This window comes from Anoplolepis gracilipes, chromosome 1 (assembly GCF_047496725.1).
Source record: "Anoplolepis gracilipes chromosome 1, ASM4749672v1, whole genome shotgun sequence".
In the NCBI taxonomy this organism is placed as follows: domain Eukaryota; kingdom Metazoa; phylum Arthropoda; class Insecta; order Hymenoptera; family Formicidae; genus Anoplolepis; species Anoplolepis gracilipes.
The window spans coordinates 13331834-13346809 of record NC_132970.1 but is presented as its reverse complement, the minus strand read 5'-3'; positions in this window follow the sequence as shown (position 1 = coordinate 13346809).

Genomic DNA, 14976 nt, shown 5'->3' with positions numbered 1-14976 from the left:
GGAGCGGCGCGAGATCGCGCGAGGTTCGTCGCTCGCGTTAAAAATCCCGCGAAAGATTGCTACGTAGAGGCACGCAAATTACCAGTCTGCGCTTAATTGCGGCGAAATTACTGGAATTTAATTTTCGTTAAACTCGACCCGCATTTAGTCCACGTCTCAAGAGCTGATAACTATCAAAAAGATGTATCTTTTTACTTAAACGAGGTAGACCAGTGGTCAACCAGTGGTTAACCAGTCAATAACGTATTAAAGAATATCGTTAGATAATTCAAATTTTCAAACGCATACATCTTTATATCTTTATTTTACAATTATTTTATTGGACACTAGCAGTAGTATAGGAAACTGTTAAAATCACTCAATGAATAGAGTTTAAAAATTTTCAAAAATATTGAAGATATTAAAATGATTGTAACTATTTGTTTGTTCCCCTATTCTTTCTCTCTGTAAAACTGCCATAAGAGATTGGCGTAATCTTTGCCGGCGCATCTATAAAACTATCCACAACGCTCAGCATTAAATCCTCGTTGAAAGCACAGCTACGCATCAACGAGCTGATTTACTTCCGGCTTTTAACGGGAGTAAATGCGAATGAAAAAGATTATACCGGGCGATGTTAAACGACCGCGAATATGCGCCAAGTTTATCTGTTCGAGTTTTAACGTCGCGACGGCGCGAGAAAGGACATAACGAAATGAGTCGTAAAATATGACACAGCTCGGAGCACTTTTTTTCCCTCTCCCCACCCCCTTTATACATGTTTACGCGCGCGCAATCGATCTTGCCCGGTATTACGGGGGCCTTATCTCATCTTTGGAGAACTCGTTTAAGACCCGTTTTGGCACCTCAGTTCTCCCGATTGCGTCCGCTTCAATTACCGACGCTCTTGTTCCAAGAATGGATACGTCCATCGTGGAATTTACGGGACCTGCCAATTTTATTTCTGCGCTTTTGCCAAACGACAAACGCAGCTTCGAAGCCGCAATGTATAATGACATTGATGTGTGTGTATCATGTTTTAAAAACATGTCATTTCATTCAATAAAAAAAAAAAAAAAAAAAAAAAAACAAAATACCATTATTCCCACCAGAATTATATAATTTTACGGAAAAATGAATTCTTGAACCATATATTTGAAACATATATTTAGACAAAATGTTACACCATAGCTTTCGCAATTTAATCCGCAGATATTTTCCAACTATTAACCGATGCATTTCTACATCGTGCGAAAGAGGTTCGAGCGGTTCGAGAATCAAGAGCGAGACTAGCCGGGATTCGTGACTTTTGCGTGTTAATTTGGCAGAGAGTTTGCGTGCCGCATCTATATTCAACCGCGTAGAGAAATAGGCATGCACTTAACACCTGTGAGTCCGTGATAAGTATACGCTGGCTGGCTGACCGCTCATACGAATGGCAGGTAGTAGATGTGGGTATCCTCGCTTATGCGAGAGAAAGAGGCGTGTATTCATTCCGGCGGAAAACGGCGTCTGCCCCCGTGTTCGATGGGGTGTTAAGTTCACGAGGTACGTTAAAGTACCGGATGTTTCGTGATGCGTAGCTCGGTTGCCGCTGCAGTTTTGCAAACGTTAACGCGTACGTGTTGACGTGAAAAAACGAAGTATACGATTCGAAATTCCGGAAACGATGACGTGAATTTGACCGGGATCGAAGTTCCCTCTCTCAGATTTCACCTTCGAAGCCTTGACGCTTTATATCAGACGTTTATATTTAATGTGTTTCTTTAATATACTGTTTGTAGAATTTATAAAATTTCATTATGTAACAATATTATTATTTTTATATATATACTAATAACTTATATAAAGAACTTTAATTAAGACCTCGGTGTTTTGTGAATTAAAAATGAAAACCGATATGAGAGATAAAAGAGATATATAATATTGAGAATTTTAATATGAAAAAATTTATAATTAATAGTTATTATCGACCCACTTGTCAGCAGCGAATCTTGCAAATTTGAAGAGAATACGCGAAGCTGTCGCCTCGCACATTTATATGCGTCGCAATCGCGTTCCGACTGTTTGCATGTTGACGAAAAACTCGTGATCGTGCGTAGAAATTTTTGTTTCTCGATCTTCGCCGGTCTTGCTTACGAAAGTATTGAAGCATGAATATTCACGAAACGCGCCATAATAATCGCACATAACGCCCGTGCATCACATACGAAGCGTATCGTCTCGGCACTCGAGATGTCTGTGATGTTATTATTCGTGTACAGATATTATATTTTATTTTTGACGAGATGTTAAATATATAATAGATAAAAAAGTATACCGATATATTTTATTAGACCAAAGCTTTCTGTCCAACCGATGACATTTCTCTCTCGTGATGTGCTTTCTTTCTCCGGCGCGATAAGATCCGATAACGACTGACGCGCGATAGATCGATAAACTGTCTGAGATCGCGCGCGGATAAAAATCTACGTAAACAGATCCACATACGTGCGGATGAAATAATCAGTCGATCGATATGTCGACACGCAACATCATTGTTTACGATAATTATTAAATATCTTTTGCGCGTTCTCGCGTTGCAACTTTTGAATGACTGGAAGTATTTATCATGTTTAAGTTTTTTACATGATAAACACATGGTTCAAACACGAGGATTGTCACCAAATGTCAATAAATTTCTCCTTTTTTTTATCTTTATCGAATTATATAAACAGAATAATTGATTGAGCGAATATTGATTTAAGCTCAATTCTATCTGCTGTGCATTCTTTCAGTAAAAAACAAAAATTAATCTTCGCATTTATAGATGAATAGAAAAATGCGATCGCATACATATCGACTTAGGAAGAGGCTTCATTAATTACTCTTGATCGAACTGAGAATTATACGTCATTTGTTGCATATTAATCTGTCATGAATACAACCATATACATATACGACACGGATACGTGATACTCTGCTTCTAGCCCATGCAAGGCGTAAATTAAAATCAGAGATGAACATTTTGATATGCGAATGAAAGGTTGCGCTTACAACGTGAAATCTGATCGTCCGTGCTGAAACGAAAACATGCCGGTTGCATATTTCAGACGTCATAATTAAAGATTTTAACTTTGGCCGTGTAACTTTGTTTATTTCACCAATTAATATGTTTTTCTTAATAATTAATTATTAATTAAATTAATCATTGGATAAAATTATTATAATTATAATTATTAATAATCAATAATTAATTATTATAATAATCTTTGTTAACGTGTTAAGAATGATGCATGAGTGGGAAAAATGCAGCAGCCATGCACTTTGATTCTTCCTCTCGAGTTTCGAATTCGATCGCCACACACGATTACATAGTCTCTTCTATGCACGACGGCGCCTGTCTATTCCAGCTGCAATCTTGCGGTCGGTATTCTGCGCGATGCGGTGACTTATTATTGCCTCTGGTGCGCCGAGCGATTTCCTCGGCCTTCTGACAGACCGACCGATGGAAGCGATGATGAGAGCACCGAAGCTAATTCGCGAAACGGTGTCGGGGATGCATCATAGAGCTCTGCCTCTTTCTCTTTTTCTCAAAGTCCGAGCAAGAGTCACGCCCTCCTCGTTACCCCGAAGGGGCTCTCCCTCTCTCCCCCGTTCTCCTCACACTCCCATCTCCTCCTGGCGATAATATCTCGGCAAATACCGACTCGGGGAACCCTTTAGCATCGGCCAGGCTGCCGCCTGTGCGCGTAATGCCCTAAAATTAAACAGCCCACGGCGCCGAGGGCGACCTGCCCGTCACCCATCGCCGTACCTGGTTCTCCTTGCCGACTGGTCCTTGTATGATAAATAAAGATAATCCGAATGTCGATGACGGAGAAAGCGTCGTGTGGACGACCCCGGGTCTCTTCGTTTTAATCCGAATGAAACGAGAAATCGAGAACTTTCTGTAACATAAATCTCACTTTTTTATTATTAAAAATGTTATATTTAATATTTTTTTAACGAAATTATTGTATATATTCGCCAGAAAACACCACATCATGCAATTTCATAATTCCCGACATTTTTCTAGAGACTTCTTCAATTAAATGCGTTTGCGGCGTCAAGAGTGATCCCTTATTTTTCTCATCTTCTCGGACCGGTCACGAGATAGGATCCAAAGGAACCGCGCTAATAACACCGAGCTGCATTCGCAGATGACGAACCTCAGCTGTGACGTATCGCGGGTAAATGAGGACGGAATTCAGCTGGCGGTTCGCGTGACTCTGCTTTCCGCGGCGCCGGCGTCATGGAAAGAGGATGCCACGAATTTAACAATGCAGAGACAAATGACGACAATCACTAGCATGAATTTACTTTGTCTTTGACGACCTAACAGTGTACCGCATATTTTTTTAACTTTTTTTTGCATTGTAGATGGAGCGTTCAATTTGCAACGGTGTCGCAACCGGTACAATCGCGAAGATATAAAATATGCTGCTTAAAAGTATACATTAGAATTAGCCGATAATATGCGTTTTCTCTCTCGGCAATTTATCTTGAGATTTGTCAAGATCCGTAAAATTGGAATGCCGATTACTCAATATATAATTCTTGCTTCAAGATGACGATCAAACGCGATCTGTGTCTAAATAAATCAGAATCAGTTACTCTGACGCTTTAGAATTTAGAATGTTGAATACGCGATGGGAATTAGCAGTCGTAAGCTTCTCTTTCTTGGGGCAATAATACAGTAGAAAATAGCAAAGACCTTCTCACTATAAACGCCCACTTAATGGCATGTCGGTGAAGAGCGGCGGTGACAGATTATTAGCCAGAGCATCTGCTAATGCAGATCTTCGCCGCTGTTAGAGCGAGAACCTAGGACCACCGTTCAGCCTCGGCTGAAGATTTACGCCTTGAACCTTTCAGATAGCATCTCCGACGCATTGTCGCCCGTTCGATATCCGATACGAGATCGCTTCTCGTGGGATCGTGGCCGTATGCCCGAATTTATAGAGACTCCGCCAGCCGATCGGGGAAAACTTTCACAAGATTGGAAGGAAGGCCATTAATAAAAATGAATACATTCACACGTGTGTGTTGCAACTATTTTAAACATTTACCACTGAGATTAACATTCTTGTTATCGTACCGCAGGAAATTTTGCGCGTACGTATAATTATGTAATATAAACTTTATATAATTATTTTACATTATTATATATGTAATTATTAAATGCGTAGAAAATATTTTAATTTTATTCATAAATTTGATTTTTGTATTTGTTAAATCTCAATGGAGCGGAAGATTTCAGCTCGTAAAACCATCGCGATTCGCGATTTTCTTTCCGCATTGTGAGGTCTCAGAGTTCAGGTGTGTTTTACGAGGCGGACGCGGCTCACCGAAACGGACCGGCGGCGATAAATCAGAATCATTAGGGAATTGGCCGCGCCTTTCACGATTCCCAAATCGCTTCTTGCGGCCGTCATCGAGATTTACACCCCATAAAAATCTGTATCGCCTCGCGCGGTTACCCATTTCTTCTTTCTCACCGCTCTTTCTCTCTACCCTTTCTCTCGACGTACCGTCTTCCTCTTAAGCCGCGCGGATCGTGAATTACGAAGAGCAATCGGAGAGAAACGTCTTCTTTTCCACCTTTGGTGACCCGACGAAAGCGAGCTACCTCGCCGACGACGCAGGTTAACGGTAGTTCTTAATTTTACGATCCGGTCGATTAGTGAACCATCCATCCATGCGGATGGGCTTCTCCCTATGTACGGCGCATTGTATTGAAATATATCCCTTCGTTTTATCAGCTCGTAAATCGCGTAATTCAACCGTCGCGTGGGTGCGCCTGCGTATTGGAGCGGAATATCCGCACCCGTCTGCGAAATAAACGTGACGCCTTGCTGAACGTATTTCAGCCCTCATCGTGCAAAGATCTAATTTTCGGCAATAAAATTAGAGATGCAAGACTAAATCGGGTAATGCGCGCCGTAATTACGGTTTTCAAAATTTCGTCGAAATCATTTGCCCTGATATATTGCGCGAAAGCAATTATCCACACAGACGCGAACTTCAAATGGACGCTTCGATTAATCTTTAAAATATTACACTCAAAAAAATATTTTGCTAATGTAGATAGATTTCTAGATGTCTCAATTAAAATTTATCGTTACTTTTTGTATCTGTTAAAATATTGCTTGTCACGTATAGAATTTATGACAGCAATATCTCTATAATTCTAGCAATACCTCTAGAAAATTTAGAACCCATTGCCAAATATTAATCACAAATATAATTGTCCTTACAATAGGCATCACAGAAAAATTTTCTCTCTAAATCACACTAATAGTACAGATATAAATTCTGTTTCTGCCATTTAAATTAATTAAGTGCAAAATATATGCAGTATCCACAGTATTTGCTAATAATTTATCTGTTTCAGTTAATTTTTTACACCTAGAAAATTTTTGTTCAAGTTGCAAGATCATTTTTTTGAGTGTAGATCCTCAATTTCCCTCTTATTGTAATATACATATATTAATTTTCTCATTTCATTCTCCTGGCGAAAGACAATTACGATTGCGCGATTTCCGCTCGAGGATTCGTTCGAAGATTGCCATAGGTGAAAAAACGCGTAATGGCGTACGAGAGCCGATGCTGCGAAAGATTTCCATATAGTGCAACGCGTTACGCATAACTTCATCGCACAAGCAAGCGCGTCAAAGTCCGTGTTGAATTGAAATCGACTTAAGTACGATTCAAGCTCGCCTTTCGACTTTGATATCCATAGAAGTACGTCGCTGGACGTCGCGGATGGATGCTGTCGGAAAGACGAGAAAACTATGCAAATACTAGCGATGAAAGAGAAAGAAGCTGCAGTTTCCTGCTGGTTTTTTACGTACGTGCGACGACAAAAGCTATTGCTGCCGAGGACAATCGGCGCCAGCTTCGAACAATGTTGATTTTTTTCCCCCCTTCATCGAACGACGCAAATCAGAAAGCGAATGGGAACTTCACGATCGATGCATTTCCGTTTTATTGTTTAAAAATCTTGAGAAAGTTTTACATTACCGCAGTCGCAAAGGGTTATTAAAGCTACGAAGCGGAACAAACTCCTTTTTTGAAACAATTTCGTAGGACATTTTTCTATGCTTCGACGACCGCGATTATCCATCCTTTCTTGGAGCATCAATAAATTCAAGCCAGACCGCGGTGCTTTTTCCCCGTTTTATTCGCTTTCGAGGCACGAGCATAAATTAGTAGTACGCGGCACGCGTGTAACGAAGAACTCGTATCCTCCGATCGGGAGAGATTAGAGGGATTATGAGACGACGAGAGACCCGCCGCTTCGTCGCAACCAATTTTCTTGGCCGTTCGATTTAAGAATCGTCGTGTGATCATCTATCTCCGTCATACATCTTCCTGCGTATCTCCGTGACAAGACCACGGTTCTTTTTATGGAATCAGTGTACATTATTATTACTGAAAAACAGCGAGTACTTATAGATTGTCTAAGTTATGTTTAAGTATAACACTGTGCAAATTAAGAAAATCTTATTGAAAGAATCAGTGATAGTGACTGCTTTAATGATATTTTAAAATACGTCATATGATAATATTGTGTATGATATAAAATTATGGCAATATTTTGTTAAAGAAATATCTGAGAAATTATTCATTTCTCTTGTGTGGATTAATATCTTAAATAGTATCATATCTTGAAAGTAAAAAAAGTAATACAAAATAATATAATTTTTAATTTGGATACTAGTTACATATATTTCACCCCAGATATATATGTACGATATGTAGAATATTTCCCTCACTGCAAGAAACTGCCTAAGAATTTAGATAGATTTTTGTCTAACTTTTCAGATCTGAAAGTAATTTCAGATAATCTGTCTTAATCTTTTTTTTTTAATTTAGGAGAATGTCTAAAAATTCAAATATCTCTTTTCAAAATTATGTTTGAAAATTCAGATAAAGTATTTATATATATTGTATATAAATTTAGGTAATGTATCTACAAAATTTCAAACATTTTGTCTGAAGTTTCAAGTTTCGTAATCAAAACACTATACTTCTTCGACTAATTATGACAATAATATTTCACTGAAACATCAATAATAATTGCAAAATAGCTTTTTTCCATCTATTTAGATTGCTTTCTTGTCTAAAGTTTCAGTCAGTCATTTCTTACAGTGCTCAAAAAATAAATAATCCAAATAAATGGATAAAAGGCATAAAAGCTATATTTTGCAAATGTGTACAATTATTATTAATTTTTCAGTAAAATATTACTGCCATAATCAATAGAATATAAGACGGAACAATAAAATGTAAGGGTTTTCACTGAAGTTCAATGCTTACTAATCTTCGGTGAAATCTTGTCTCACTTCAGTTTAAGAAAACGTGAAATCTCAAAAAAAATTCAATGTTCTTTTTCCGCCAATTCGCGTCGGGAATCTTGATGCACGCGAGTCTCCGCCGCGATAAATAACCCCTTTATAATGCCGCATTCGCACCACGTATCTCGGCTATCGCGTTCACGTGTATCCATACGATCTACGTGAGATGTCATGCTAACGATACGTAAACGGTATCATCCCGTCACCTGTCGAGGCCTTCTTGGCGAACGTCGACGTGAACGTCATCTTTTTTCAATTGTAATATTAATTGACTGAGGTTTTCTTTTTTCTTATTTTGACATACTAAATGCTCGTGATACGCCATAAACTTTTTTTTGGGCGATAAATGTTTGTGGTTATTAAGAGTAAAGCCGAGCACGCTTCTCCAAACACTTCCTCGTCTAAACGAGAAAGACCGGAAGTTAGACACCAACGCCGAATAACTCGAGCCACTTTAGCGGATCCGGGCCAATCGGGAAACGAAGAAACGAGTCGGACCTCCGAATGAGTAATTGTTTACACGAGTAATAGCAACGGACACGGATGCCGAACGTGTTCTGTGCAATGTATCCATCACGCCTACCCATCCCCTGAGACGAAACTGTAGCCGCTCGGTCTCATGCACCGAGACTGTGACTGACAGTCTGTTCTCGGGATTCTTACTGTACTTACAACAGAATATTCCGCCTGATAAAATAAGGAGATTGTGAGTATGTAGAGTATATTGAACCGGTAACCGTGAATGTCGTCCCTTTAGGCACATCAGATTCTGAAGCCGATTTAACAGTAAGTGAAATCCAGCGGTTATTATTTTATATAATAACCGTCGAGAATCGAATATAAAAATAAATTAAATAACATAATTTAAGAATCTAATTCATAAGTCATTTATATAAAAATATCCTTCATAATATTTACTTCATTTTACACCTTTGCGTAATTTCATTAGACATTGACTAATTTTAATTTTTAATTACTTTCGCTGAAAATGACCTGAAAATCAAGCCGGAACGTCCGTTCACATGCGACCTTTATATTCTGACCCTTCATTTTGTATTATGTACTTATATGTTCTTAATTTCCATTTTCTGTTTATTATGTAATTTATTATATTCTTTAGCAATTTTGATGTTGTCATAATTAGTTTGTTAGGTATACGTTTAATTGTTTACACTGCTCAATTATTACCGTTATGACTATATCTACGATAAATTGCGTATCGACTTTTAATTTTAATTTTAATTTTTATTTTTATTTCAAATTTCTAACATTGCATTGTTAAAATTTATATTATAATTTGACGGGTCATTTATTGCCTTTGTGGCAACCGCTTCTTCCTCTCTTTAATTTTTGTATGAGCCTTTTATTACCTTATTAAAAATATCCTGCATATCTTATGGAAATAAAATTGAAACTTGTGTTTAAAACAGAATTCTTTGACGATCGAGATGACGCGATGTTTCCAACGCGTAGCTCGTATGAAAAGCCATTAACGCTTTTACCTTCGAAAACGAATTATTCGATGCGCATAGCATCGCGATGATTCAGAACATCGTGGAAAATAAGTCTGGGTGAGTGTCGAGGCGCGATTGCGATTAACCAGATGATTCAAAAGGAAAGTTTTAATTTTTGCCGAAGAAAGCATCCCTCAACTCACTGCCACGTATATTAAGTACATATGAATGAATATAGTCTCCCATGCTGGATATAATAACGCTCTAATTACGCGATTAAGATTGCCATTGAGATAATATTATAATACACCATGTAATTATAGCACTCACTCTCGGATAAATGTCCACTCGCACGACTAATAACGACAGACTGATGGAGATCTGTAATCACGATATATGTATGTATGCGTAACATGTATATATAATTCGTATTATTATCGAATAGAGATTTCTTTTTCCCGAGCTTTTTAAATTATGCCGCGCGTTTACACCTATGCTAAAACCTGTCTCCTATCATATCGGATGATGTGTGTTTACGAAGCGCGAATAGCTATCTCCGGAGAGAATCGGAAAAGAAAGAGGAGCGAAAAAGAGGGCCGGGAGATGCGTAAACCCTTTCGATATCCCGCTTCACGGGCGTTATAAACCACGGCGTGTTCACAATAAGATGCCGGATAAGAGGCCGTGAAGTGGCCGCGTCAACGTATAATTTGCCGGCGTTTGTTTGTTCCGGTAATTAATGGTACACGGTACTACCCCATAACATATCAGATTGTAAAAATGCCTCTTCTCCTTCTCTCTCCTCTCTGGATGCTGGAACGCACGAAACGACTCGCGCCTTGACAAAGTGGATTTCCACGAGGTGGCATTCCCTTCGACTTGTCCCGAGAGGGACACAAAGGTGCGAATGATGAGCCGTGAGAGTGTCGGCTACCAAATCCCCGGGCTTTCGTGGGAGAGCCGGCCATGGTAAGTACGGTGCACGTCGTGTGTACGTGCGGCTACATAAGTTTACATAATTCCAACGCGACGGTGGCTGCCGCCATAAACTTCACCGTTCTCGCATTAGTATATCATCAGCCGCATCCTGATCGTAAAAGCGTAATGAGGAAGGGAAAAGAAGAAAAGAAAAAAAAATAACCGTTCGATAGAAGCTTTGTATATATATATCTCCGACTTTTATTATGGTATATTATATCGAATATACATTGCTTTAAGCAATTTAAAATAGCCATTGTAGAGATTACTCTAATTTGACACGATTGAGATCGACGAACCTGAAAAAAAGAATATATCATATATACAAATAAAACGCCGTTTTATTTACACATTTTTCGAGACAGCAACTCCAAGGTGTTTCTACGCAGACCTCTTAAGTTCTTAATCCGAGATTTCACGGTATATACCGGACATATGCTTTTCTTTCGTAATTCACCCGTCGATCGCCACGTGGTCATCATCGCGTGTCCCTGGCTTACTCGTGAGAATGGAACGAAACGAATATACGAACATAACCGTGTAATATATCGCGTTAAGACGTCGCTCGTTGTCGTCGTGTTCGATGGAGGAAGCAAAATACGACATACGTACAGCGTTTCTCGACTTCAACGTGATCGAGAGCCTCTCACGTTGACGTCCATCGCGAGGCTCGGCGAGAATATTGCTAGCGTTAACAGTTGGTTCATAGCAAAGTCCCTGTACCTGACAACAATCTATTATTATCTAAGAGAGAGAAGATGGAGGGACGGGGTGAAGACTAACAATAAGATTCTTCTCCCGCAACCTTTGGATTTACTCGGATAAATGAAAAAATTATTCTCTCATGAGATGGATGAAGTCGCTTTCGCGCGAGGCTGGTGGGCCTTCTGCCGTTCTCTTTTTGTTCTCTTCATATTAGTAAAAACACATGTATGTATTTATAAAAATACATGTACATATATACGGTGATGTCTCTTCCTATGTTGATAGTTTATTTTTTTCAACGCAATTAATAGCAGTCGTATGAGATCGTATCTATATTTAACGAGCACTTTAGATACGTTTATCTCTATGTTTACATAAAATAAAATAATAAAATACACACGCATCACTTCGTTCAATTAAGTCGCCGATCCCCAAACTTTTCACACAAGCGTAGAAAAAAAAAGCTGTTTTCTCCTTTATATCATAAATTGTGCCGCTTAATGATAATCAAGTCAGAGACTTGGCTAATTACTTTCACATTTTTCTTTGATTTTAGCCTCAATTTGCATTAATTACATGTAATGCAAATTCAAAACCGCTTGCGCAATCAGCAGTACTGTCCGCAATATCTCTCGTGTTAAATGGCTCAACGATTGACTAATTGTTAGTATATCATGTTTATGCTACGCGTAAAGTCGACAATTATTTAATAAAAAATATAAAAATAATATAAAAATTGCTATAAATATTACAATAGAGTCTTATAAATATTAAGGAATCATAAACAAACTATTGTAAGTACACTCAAATTATTTACGAAAGAATAAAATCATCGCTTATTCTCTGACAGTCTGTAGCTGAACACAATGCAATACCAACCTACGTAAAAGGATGCCCGTTACGACATCGTTAAAAAATTCGCTTGTATATACCTACGCCTCCGCATTCGTCGAAATAATACTCGTCAATATACTCGGAAATTTGATCATTTAACAGAAAGTTAGCCCCGATGCATCGGTATATATCCGAGAATCAAAGTGACAGGCTGTTCATGGTAGCTCACGCGCGGGACACATAAAGGCGCCAATTCACCGAAATGCGTGCGGTCTCTTACGTCGAAGCACGCGCTTCCTCCCCTCTGGGTTTACGCTCTCAAAACAATGTTTCATGTTTAATGTATCAACGCGCCCAATCGGACGTAACATATTGACTCAGCAAGAACCCGGTGGGCGAGATATTTCAGATCGGGGGTACAGAACCGGCTTGTAAAACTATATAACTACCATTTTGATATATGTATATCATATATATTTAAATTTAAAAGTAATTAATTTGTGGAATTTTTTTTTAAGTGCGTAAAGCAATATTAATTTTCGTCGAGCGTTTAAAGAAGGCGCGTTTGAAGATGTGAAATAAAAATAGAAAAATAAAGATCCTTTTACTCGCGATCGATCGTCTACAGGCGAAATCTTGTCTCAAATGGGACCCAAAATGTGTGACATTAACCGAGAATTTGGTCAAGGCATGTAGACGACATCGAGGCGATGTGCAAACGGGCAAATCCGTCGCTTGCGGCACGATCTTTATGTTCGTCGACCATGGCTGATGCCACCGGCTTATTTCGAGGAAATTCAATCGTTTCATGGACGATCCCAACTAATCCGTTTAAACGGCGCGGGCGTCGGCACGACAACGTTTGGATACAACATACAACATCGCATTTAAACACGACGCATCGAAGCGTCGTTTTGATCCCAAGGCAAAAATGCACACGCGCTAGAATGCACCTATTATACGTTTGCCTCCTGCAATATCACTTTTCACAAAGTAACAAAGAAAATGGACCATTACAAAAAATATATTTTTTTATATTCACTCACACATTATATTATAAACATATTATATGATAGATTATAATGGAAATAAATAAATACTAAAAAATTTCGTCCATAAGAAAAAGAATAATTATTAAAATATAATTATTAATATATAATATATTCTTTAAAAAATAGAATTTAAAAATCTGCTGTATAATTATTTACTATAATTTGTTACAATATCAAAATATTGTTTCTCCATCGTTGCAACTTTTTCAATTAAATTGCGCTCCAGCCAATTATCTGACTGGCTTCCTCCTCTCATACTTTGATCCGCCGTCTAGTAACCAGAAGCTTCATCAACAGAGGCTACGCCGGGAATGTCAAACATTCACCTGTCTCCGGTAGGTCGTATCCTCTTCTGTGGATACGCTGCTTTCGGAAACGATGTTTCCCCCTCCCCCCCCTTCTCCCTCTTCCTCCCTCATTCGTTATCGGTGAGTGGCCGGGTGATCGCGCTGCCGCTATCCGGCCGATCGGACCGAGTGATCTCGAAATAGGTGATGTCTGTCTGTATGTCCATGTTTGGCTCCAGGATTCAAATTAAGAGAAACGGACGAGCTGCTTATCTTGGATAACAGTCGACGCTGCGACACAAGCCACTGCCTTGTCGCAAATCATGATTCTATCGTCGAGATCAAGCTAATGGTGGATTTCCTGTAAATCTGAATCGAATCTCTCGCATCTATTTTAGGTTTTAAGAAAGATCACAATTTTGAGAATCGAAAGGTTTAAGGAAATTGAATTTTACGTTTTGCGATAAAAGCGAAATGAATAATATTACCATGCAAAAAAGTAGTGATATCAACAGGACATATATATAAAGATTACGAAACATTCGCACATGAATATTCAATTTTGAAAGAGCATTAACTTCTAAAACATGATATTTCAAAGTTAGTCGTGTCTATAATGATTGTCTCTTAAGTTTAATGGTGTTGGCTATATTTTTATTATTTCTACGTAATGTGTTGCGTAGCGATAAAGAATCCTAAAGCGATGCGACGGACAGTGAAAGCGGCATGGGATAGGTCTTTATCTGAGTGCCGGTAGATATTCGTTCGATTTTGAATCCCATTGTGATAAGACGTGACATCGAAATTTAATTAAACGCCTCGCCGGCTGACAGAACCTAGTGCCTTTTAACCATGTTTACGAGCTCGAACCGTTATAGCTTTCCACGCGATCGGACTCGAGAAAATGAAGCTACATCCACGTTAAGAAAACACGCGGAAAAAGATTAATGATCTCAATTTGGTAACAATGTAGTTTGTTGGAAAAACAATCGCGCGATTCACACCAGATTTGACTGGCGGATGAAAACGTTTCTTTTGTGACCTATAAACTTCAGCATTTCGTCAAGTATTGTAGATCATTAAAGGTCGCTCTATAATTTATATTAGCACCTCTTATTTATAATCAAATTACACTTGGAATCGGTAAGATCTAAAGAAAAATTTTCAAGATGACTTTTTTTCTTGTCGCCGTAAAATAATATTGTCCAACCAAATGCCGGACCTCGGGGATCCCAGGTAAACTATATTTCTCGAATCGCCTTATTTATTTATGCTGCGTACTCGTGATTTCGGTAGATGTTATTAC